This window comes from Montipora capricornis, chromosome 13 (genome assembly GCF_036669925.1).
Source record: "Montipora capricornis isolate CH-2021 chromosome 13, ASM3666992v2, whole genome shotgun sequence".
NCBI lineage: Eukaryota > Metazoa > Cnidaria > Anthozoa > Scleractinia > Acroporidae > Montipora > Montipora capricornis.
Window position 1 is genome coordinate 16,364,676 of NC_090895.1, and position 9,954 is coordinate 16,374,629.

The 9,954-nt window shown below is 37.4% G+C and overlaps 1 protein-coding gene across 5 annotated transcripts in view; it reads right to left on the bottom strand.

The window, feature by feature from the left end:
- Positions 1–5,859: 5,859 nt before the first annotated feature.
- Positions 5,860–9,954, bottom strand: part of LOC138029096 (NLR family CARD domain-containing protein 3-like) — a 28,735-nt gene continuing 24,640 nt past the window's right edge. For 2 of the 5 annotated variants that reach the window (XM_068876785.1, XM_068876782.1), the window contains exon 10: positions 5,860–7,401. The gene's annotated coding sequence lies outside the window, so the exon portion shown is untranslated. The remainder of the gene's footprint in view (positions 7,402–9,954) is intronic. The other 3 variants (XM_068876784.1, XM_068876783.1, XM_068876781.1) reach the window with 2 other exon arrangements.

Consider the following 9,954-nt stretch of genomic DNA (forward strand, 5'->3'; position numbering starts at 1 on the left):
TACAGCAATAAAATGTAAGTTACACATGCAGCACATTTTTTTCCCTCTTAAAATCAATAATACTCTTGTTTGATGGCGTTGTCATTGTGATACTCATTTCTTAAACTCCCTAATATCATTGGTTGAGGAAGGAAAAATAATCGTTCTGTACGTGCAGCAGGAATTTCGGCGCATTTCAAGCAACAGCGTGACATTATCAAATTTTAGGTTTTGCCAACAACGAGAGCATACACCATTAAACATTCGTTTTCTATCTTAAACTTAAATCCATTCGTATCCATCCAGCTACAGGATCATGAGTTCGCCCGTATTGTACAATATCAACAAGATGGAATGATCCCGAAATACTTGAGATAGCGATAAGTTATATTTTAATGGGAATGGTTATGGTGACGAATTTATGGAGAACATTTTCTATTTACATGTATAAAATAATTAGGATAGTACGCGCACTCTCATTGGTTAATACCTGTGTTTAGATGAGAGTATGGAAACACGGCTGTGATATCACACGAACTTTGATTGGTTATGTGTTATCAGACGCAAGTCTTGATTGGCTGGTAGGAAATATGAGCGTGTATCAAGAAAATCTGTTTCAATCAAGAATTTAAAAAAAGCAGCATTTTCCTACATTGGTCGAATTATCTTGAAGAAATATTTTATAAAAGCAACAGAGGATTTCTTTTCCAGGGGATTTGGGAGAATTCTCGATAGTTATGCAAACCCTCGACTGCGTCTCGAGTTTACATAACTTTCTCGAATTATCCCAACTCCCCCTCGTGTTGATATGAGGCTATGGAAACATGGAAAACGTCCTCTATTGCTTAAATTTAAATGCGCTTTACAAGCAATCGATCCATGGGTGAGATCGGAAGTCAGCATATACAGGCGCCGCTGGTAGCAACTATGATTTTAGTAGCGGTTTCACCCAGCACATGAATGAATGAAATGGGTCCTCACCACAACATCCGAGAGCTCCATGCCCCATGTCTCACTCGGTTGTGAACATTGAAGGGGTTGTGAGACCGGCCTACTGTGTATAGTTCTTATCCGAGAAGACGTGAAAGTCTAGCCATTTGCAGATGTAATTACAACGGCAGAACTTTCTCCAAAGTTAAGACCCTGAGTGTTGATCCGGCCGGAGTCAAAGCCACGACGTCTAACCCTAAAACCAACTATGGCAACCAACATCTCATGTACCAAAAGTGCTTGGGAAGGCATGAGGGTTAGAAGAGCGATTCATTAACTATTTAAGCAATAGAGCACGTGGTCCGTGTTTCCAAAGCCTCATCTAAACACGAGGGGGAGTTGGCAGAATTCGAGACAGTTTTATAAACTCGAGACGCAGTCGAGGGTTTGCATAACTATCGAAAAATCTCCCAAATCCCCCGGGTGTTTAGATAAGGCTATGAAAACACAGGAAAAAATATTTCTATTGCTTTTATAAAATATTTCTCATAGATTATTCGACAAATGAAGGAAAATGCTGGTTTTTTTTTACTTCTAGCTTGAAACAGATTTTCTTGATACAGGCTCATATTTCCTACCAGTCAATCAAAACGCGCGTCTGACAACACGTAACCAATCAAAATTCGTATGATGTCAAAGCCGTGTTTCCATACTCTCGTCTAAACACAGCTATTGACCAATGGGAGTGTGCGTACTATCCTAATTATTTTATAATGTTGTATTTCAAGATTGTGAATAACCTTTGTCCTAGTTATCGTACTGAAGTATATCCTTTGTAAGTTAAGTGAAAGGATAAATTATTCCTTAATTATAAGAACCACCTCAAATTATTCCCTTTTTTCAAGTCGTACTGAGCGTTTTAAGAGATCTTTTTTTCCCCGCACTACCTGTTGTGGAATGATATCAGTTTCGATTTATGTTATCTTAATTCTATTGGTTCTTTCAAACGATCTTTACTTTGCTTTTTTGTGTACCATATCTAAATGATCTTTACAACTTTGCCATTGATAGGAAAAATGTTTCTACTCGGCTGTATGCCCCCTTAACTATTACCTTTTGAAAATAGGGTGTAGAGAATCTCCTGTGTGTTTGTGGGATTTTCACACACAGACCGTCAAGCATTATCTTCTTGAATGTCCTCTTTATTCTGCCCCTAGAACAAAATCGCTCTCCTCTGCTACTTGCATACTTGCTGACAGGTGGACAACTATGTCAGAATCACAAATAATATCGGTTTCTCTGTTTGGTGCGCCCTTTAATCTGTCGCTAAAACAAAATAGTGACTTGTTTTTTTCATGTGCAGTCCTTTATAACTGAATCTATGAAATTTCATTAAAACACTTGACGGTGTGCGTTCCCCCTGTCGGGTCTACTTTTCATCTTTTCTCCTTTTGTGTTATATAGGTGTTTGTTGTATTTGTTATCTCTTTGCTCTTCCTGACCAGATCTAGAGCAAATGCTATTTGTTCGTTTCTTTAATCGAAGTGATTCTCTCGATGAGCACTGTAACCCACAGGGCAAACTTTGCCAGAAAATGTTAAAATAAAAATAAAAAAGAAAAGGATGCTGTTCTAATGTCTATAATAATAATAATAATAATAATAATAATAATAATAATAATAATAATAATAATAATAAATATTTATATAGCGCGAAGTCGACTACTTCTTCATAGCGCTTTACAATATCCACTATATGATTTTAAAAAAATGCAAATTAATAAAAAAAGAAATTACGTAATAATTAAAAAGGAAATTAAAGTATAAATTGTTAACTAAAGGCAACTTTAAACAAATAAGTCTTCAAGTCCTTTTTGAAAACAGCCAAAGTGTTTGATGATCTGAGAGATAAAGGTAGTTCGTTCCACAGTTTGGGGCCAGCAGCCGAAAAAGCTCTGTCACCGTATGTCTTCAGAGATGTCCTTGGAATGCTTAAGAGTCTTTGTGAAGCAGAGCGTAGTAAACGAGAACTGGTACGATAATGTAAAAGTTCAGAAATATAGGCAGGAGCTAAACCGTTCAGACCCTTGTAGACTAACAGGAGTATTTTAAAAATAATTCTATATTGAACTGGTAACCAATGAAGCTTGAATAAAACCGCAGTGATATGATCAGTTTTCTTTGTGAAAGTAACAATTCTTGCAGCGGCATTCTGTATGATCTGTAAGTTATTAAATATACAATCTTTGTAATAGTCGGAAGTAACACTTTAAGGCAACCCTTAACTTAAAAACTGTCGATGGAATAGGAACTAAACAGCATGACTTTGCACAGGGTTTACTAGCAAACGCAACAATCTAATCTTGCGCTTTGAATAGAAGGTTCTAGTGTAGGAAGTCCACAGATCTTATCTTCTCTATGGGAGAAAGACTGATGGATCTTAGTAATCTTTTCTGTAAAATAATCAGCAAATGAGTCGGCCAAAATTGTGTCGTTATGAGAGGCAGGGTATCTCCTAACTGGTGACTTCTTTAAAAGTTTATTTACAGTTTTAAATAGCACCTTTTGATCCGATAAATGCTGGTGCTCAGACTTTAGAGAACTAATAAGACGAATAACCACACCACACTGATTGACGTAATGTTGACGATCAGATTGTGATCTTGTAGAACGCCACTTACCTTCAAGGTTCCTTCTTATTCTCTTTTGTTCAGTCACTTCCGATGTGTACCAAGGGGCCTTCGGTCTAATTGATATCCAACGTTTTTTTGCGGAGCATGTTTATCAATTAAAGAGCGTAATGTGCTATCATAAATATCAACGAATGAACTCAAATCAGTAGATTGTACATCGCTAAAAGAGTCGGAAATGTCATCGTTCAAAGTATCCAAGTCTAGAGTTCGTAGATTTCTGGTTTTAACGAGATTTTTTCCAAACATTGTTTTCTGTAGAAGTAGGTTACAGTGAACGGCGTAATGATCTGATCATCCAGGATCCCTAATGTTACATGATTGAAGCATTGAGTCGTTCGATTTCGTAATAACTAGATCAAGGGTGTGGCCACGTATGTGTGTATCCTTCATGACATTTTGTTTCAAGCCAAAGGAGTCTAAAATGTCAATAAATTGCCGAGCGTGTTGATTTTTTGAATCCTCAACATGAAGATTAAAATCGCCGGATATTATAATGTGGCTAATAGCGTCAGCTAAAACTTGCTCCAATAGTCTTGAAAAATCTTGAAAAAAACTTGAATAAGATGAATCAGGTGGCCGACAAATAATCAAAAAACTGATACACTTCAGAGACCTGAAGCGTATATCCATTACTTCAAAGTACTGAAAGTCATCAGTTAAAACGGAGTTAAACGTTAGTGTATCTTTAAAAAGCAAACCCACTCCTCCTCCTCTTCCATGCGTTCTTGGGGCATGAAGAAATCTATAACCATTAGAACCCAATATACCAACTTCTAAGTCATCACAGTTCCCAGGACGTAGCCCAGTTTCAGTCAGTGCCAGAATATCAATGTTATTATCGACTACGTAATCCTTAATAGCCATTGCCTTGTTCCTGACAGATCTTGCATTAAAGAGAGTAAACGAAAAGCTCTGTGAATTAAATTCTTTAGGAAGATTTGGCGTTGTTTTGATGGGAATTAGAATGCGTGAATTGTAATTAATAGTAGGTTTCCAACATGTAGTATCCGCGCGGTTAGTTATCCTCACAGGAATAAAGCCATTGTCTAAATCCTGAGCATCATTAGTATTCATAATGGGCGATTTTGAAGGTGAAGTTGAATTACTGCTATAGTAAAATCTTTGTATATTATATGTTTACGTTTATGTTATGTTTATGTTTACGAGACAGGTTGAATGATTTACAGTTCAGTGTTCAACTGTACATTCTAGAGGCTAGCTTGTATCTTGTAATTTAAGATTGCTGCTTTGGAGCAGCTCCAAAAACGAAAAGAAATCTACGGACTCCCGGGACGAAACGGGGATTAAATTATGCGGCAACATTTCTCGCGGGCCTGTCCGTCATGTAGCTTGCGAAACCATGCGACGATGTTAGTAACATAAATACATATATACATCAACTTTATTTGACTCGAATTTCACTGTGGCCTTACAAAGCTAACGTTTAATATCAAACTTGATTATCATTCTTGACAATAAAAACAATACAGTACAAACTTTAAAATATTTGAATGGACCAATCTTAACTTGCATTTCCACACATATTGCTTTGAATTTATTCAAGTAAACCCTCCTCAAATCAGAGACTAAGATTAGTTGGACGAGAATTTTTTTCAGTTTCTCATCACATACTTGATAAACACACATTCACTAATTAACTGAGTACAATCTCACAGTTTACATGTCATTCCGGCGAATTCAAATCTACAACGCAATAGTAAAACCAGAGTTCTTTTGAACTGACATTCTAAATTCATAGCTATTCATATAATAGCAATAGATTCATGAAACAGTTGGAAAAAAATGAGAAGGTTACAGAATAAAGTAATAGCCACCTCGTTTGATGAGACATTGTTTCAACACTCTCCTTTAAAGAAAAATAAACAAACAAGTTGTCAATCAGTGGAAGTGGCAGCAATAGTATTAACGATACAACTGTTACAATGAACAGTGTTTTGATAAGTTTTCTTTCTATAATGATTGCTCCATTTAGTAGAGGATGAGTTCCACAGTAAAATAGACCTTTTCGGCTTGTACATTTTGTTTTCCCTATACAGATCATTTGATTATTCTCAGTAGGCTTGGTCCTTTGTTTTGTTCATTTAAAAGAGTGCATGCAGGCATATTCATGCTTGCATGCCCTCATTTTAATGAACAAAGCAAATTTTGCATAAGCATTGTTTCCAGTTTCTCGTGGGGCTTACGATGGTCCCAAAAGAAAACAAAAACAATGCTTATGAAAAATTTGGGGAGACTAACAAAGAGTATTATGGTATTTTCCGAAATGGCCTATAGCGATGGACGTGTAAGAAACAAGGATAATAAAAATACATCATAAGAATGAGAAGTATGCTGCGAACTGAAACTTTGACAAAAGGATGACTGTAAACAGGCCAGCTGTAAACCAGACACAGCAGATAGCCGCTACAGCTACTACAGACACCTTCTTTTTGATGAGGCGATGATTGAATGGACAAAACGTTGCGTGCATTCGCCCCAAAGAAAGAGCAGCAAGATTTGTTACTGAGACTGCTGGAAAGTAAAGCAGCAAAGCTTCTGTGATCTCATTTGGATTAGACACGAAGTAAATCGTCGAAATGTTACAATCGTTTCCAGAGAAAAAATCCAGAGGATCAAAGTGCATGTATTAAACGTGTCTGCAACTGTAAGGCTAATCGTCAGGTACATGCTACGCTTGCTAAGTCTTCGCCCTTTCAGGAAAACAATGATTGCAAGGGCATTCAATGTCACAAAGGAACAGCCTCAATGCAAAGTGCTGTCAGCAAGGCAATGCACACGGATGAAGTAAAAAACTTGAAATTTGAAATTTTGTCAGTTTGTAGCTCAGAATCATTTCTCATCTAGGTGAAGGAAAAAAAAAGACAGTTAGAGATAGATAGATAGATAGATAGATAGATAGATAGATAGATAGATGGATAGATAGATAGTTAAATCGTTTATTATAAGAACAACTCGCAGTGCTGAGACTGAATTACGTGTAGAATATAAAATAGAAGATAATAAACTAATATACAATAATTTAAAATATATACATATGCACAAATCTAATAAACCATTCATTCATTCATTCACAATACGAAGATAGATTAAGCTTGTTCCTTTTGCATGGCAAGTTAATTATCATGATTATCTATCAGCATAGCTAAAAACGAAAGAATTCCTGGTACGATTGGTCACTGAAAGTACCTTTTCTTTATCAAACTACTTCTATATGAGTTGGCCTTCGTTTGTATTAAGTTAATTAACTTATTATTGTTATTATTTAAAATGCTATAAAAAAGTTTACTTCATAAACTATCCCTTCGACTTACTAGGGAAGGAAGATCAGCCTTAACAATTGCATCAGCGTATGAAAGGTCTGGGTAAATGATATGCATGGCTCGTTTTTGTATTCGTTTTATTTCGTCACATAAGTATTTCGTTAAGCTACAATGAAAGACTTGACATGCGTATTCAAGCACTAATCGTATACACGAGCAATAAAAACCTATTAAGTCTTTAGCATTTACATCTGCTCGTTTTAGCTGTCTGAGAAGATAAAGACGCTTGGTAGCTTTACTAGTAATAAAATCCACGTGATCGTTCCATTTAAGATCGTTCCTGAAGGTAACGCCCAAGATCTTGGCTGTTGATACTCTTTCCAAACTTTGACCATTTACTCCTACCGGATCAAGAGCTGGAAAATGTTTCTTGAAGCAGATGATCATTTCTTTACATTTTGTTGGGTTAAGTTGGAACAATTTGGTTTTAGACCATTTTGCAACGTGTTGAACACATGCCTGTAGAGAACAAGCATCAGGATTAGAGAAACCATTGGAGATAGTTGTGTCATCCGCAAATTTCCACATTGATGACGATAACTGCGATGTGGTTAAGTCATTTATCATCACCAAGAAGAGCCATGGGCCCAACTTGGTGTCTTGGGGTACTCCCGCGGGTACTTTCGTCTAGTCTGAGAAACAGTCACTATTCAGCTTTACTCTTTGCGTTCTATCTCTCAGAAAGTCGATAATCCAATTGACAACTGACGGTTTGGTGCCCAGACTAAATAACTTAGCAATTAGTAGAGTGTGGTCTACTAAGTCAAATGCTTTTTTTCTAATCAAGCAGAACAATTCCAACAGCCGAGTTCGAGTTATCTGTTGAGGAAAGCCATTCGTGTAGCATAGAAATAAGGGCAAAGGTTGTTGATGATCCAGGGATGAATTCATATTGACGAGAACATTGGATAAATTTGCATTCGCAGATAATTCCCTTGTTAACTAACTAATAATGTTCTCGGAGAAATGTAGGCCACTTTCAAAGGTCGCGCTACTGCCATGTCTAACCAAGAGACTATGAGGGTAAGAGAACACATCCCCCAGTCATGGGCCTTTTCCCGTGATAATCTTTTTCAATCTAATCTTAGCTAATTTTAGTCAAGCTGCGAGGCTATTTTAGGAAAGGCACCTGATTAGTCAATTGCAATGACGTAATGACGTAATGACCGCTTTGCTATTCTGCTTTGAGAAAATGGCGTCTGTAGTAGACATCAAGTTTGTCGATGAATGTAAAAACTTTGATTTTGAAAAGAGTGGGAAAAGTTTCCGTCCACGTAGACAAAACTGATCCATGCTGTACATAGCTGAATCCGATGAAGGTGATGTCGAATCAACAGAAAGTAGGGATGCGAGCTCTTTTAAGGAAGATGTTGAAATTTCGAGCTTCGATTTAGGATTTCACTAGATCATGCCATGGTGAGAAAAGTCTTTGCAAAATTCTTCACAATGATGGACCGCGCGGCAATGGGGATGAAACAAAAAATTACTTTCACAGCGTGGCGTGGCGCGGAGCTTAAAATAGATTGAAAAAGATTATCATATGGCACGGGGATGTGTTCTCTCACCTGATACTCTCTTGGTCGAACTCAAATGATCGCACGACCATAGCACGAGAGTGGCTTTAAACGTCGAACTTAAGGACGGTGCTTACTTATTCAAAGGTATTTTTGCGCGGTTTTGTGCATATGCGGGAAAAGCAGATCTCAACAAGTGTTATTAAAATACAAAAAGAAAATTGGGGGTAACCACGCATTTTTCAAAGATAATTAATCAACAATATTAGAAAAAAAAGCTTTAAAATACAAAGCAATGTACGACGTTCCTTTCCAAATTGAAGCTTAATTATCTCTAAAAAATGCATGGTTACCCCCAATTATCTCTTTGGATACCGAGAGCACTTGCTAAGTTCTGCTTTCTCTGCATAAATTTAAACCGCGCAGAAATATCCCTGCATTAGTAAGCACTACCGATAGGAAATCCGAGTATCTGGAGATGCGCAGAAGGTATGCGCCATAACAATTGTAGGCATCGTCCTTAAGTTCAGTCGCGCCAAATTCAAAATCAGAGCAGGAAGCGATAAAAGAAGCCTTACATCTAGCGCTTTGACATATCGCACAGCTGCTTAAAGGAATGGACATAATAGGGACCGTTAGATCGGCAGACGAGGACGACTACGAGTACGAGTTTTCCTTACTGAGCATGCGCATAAGATTTTGAGGCCGGCATTTTTTGAAGTGCGCGTGCTGAGATCGAAAAACTCGTACTCGTAGTCGTACTCGTCCTCCGATCTAAAGGTCCCTATTTATGAATCTAACTTTTACTAAATTTCCCGTGAATTTCCGAAGACACGATATATCAAATTTGGTACACTTTAACAAAATGACCAAGGCCGCCAGCATGGGGTGTTGAGAATTGCCAATGGCAATGACAATGATAGTTAGCCGGGAGAAGTGTCTCACTTGGCTTGCTTTGTTGTGCGAGTTCCATACCGAGAATCAATAGCTTGTCTGAATTTTGCTGTAGACTGCATGAGTCTTCTAGTTTGAATACTGTCGTAACCTCCTAGTAATTTACCACATTTATTCCAAAGATTCTGCGTGTTTTTGACCTCGGGAATCATAAATTTAAGCTGTTTTTGAAATTTGCTGTTTTGAAGACGGGTAACATGGGCTTGGAACTTAAGGAATTGTTTATCAATGAAGTCTTGAAGTGGAACTGTACGGGTTATCTCTTATAACTTTTGATTAGAGATTATGAAACTATAATCGCCATTTTGTGGGTCTTTTTTTGGCATATCCTTTGTAAACCATTTTTCGTCAGAAGCTTTGGTAAATCACGTGGAATGAATATAGAAGCCTTGAGCGTACTTCACTGTCAAGTAGTGAAACACGGGCTGGGAGGCTAATATTCCGTTTGGTAAGTGCACGTCGGTTTGAGTTTCTTCATCAAGGCTAACCCCCTCCCCCTTTTTTTTTTTTTTTGCGTTGCGTTTAGCGTCGAATGCGTTTCCTG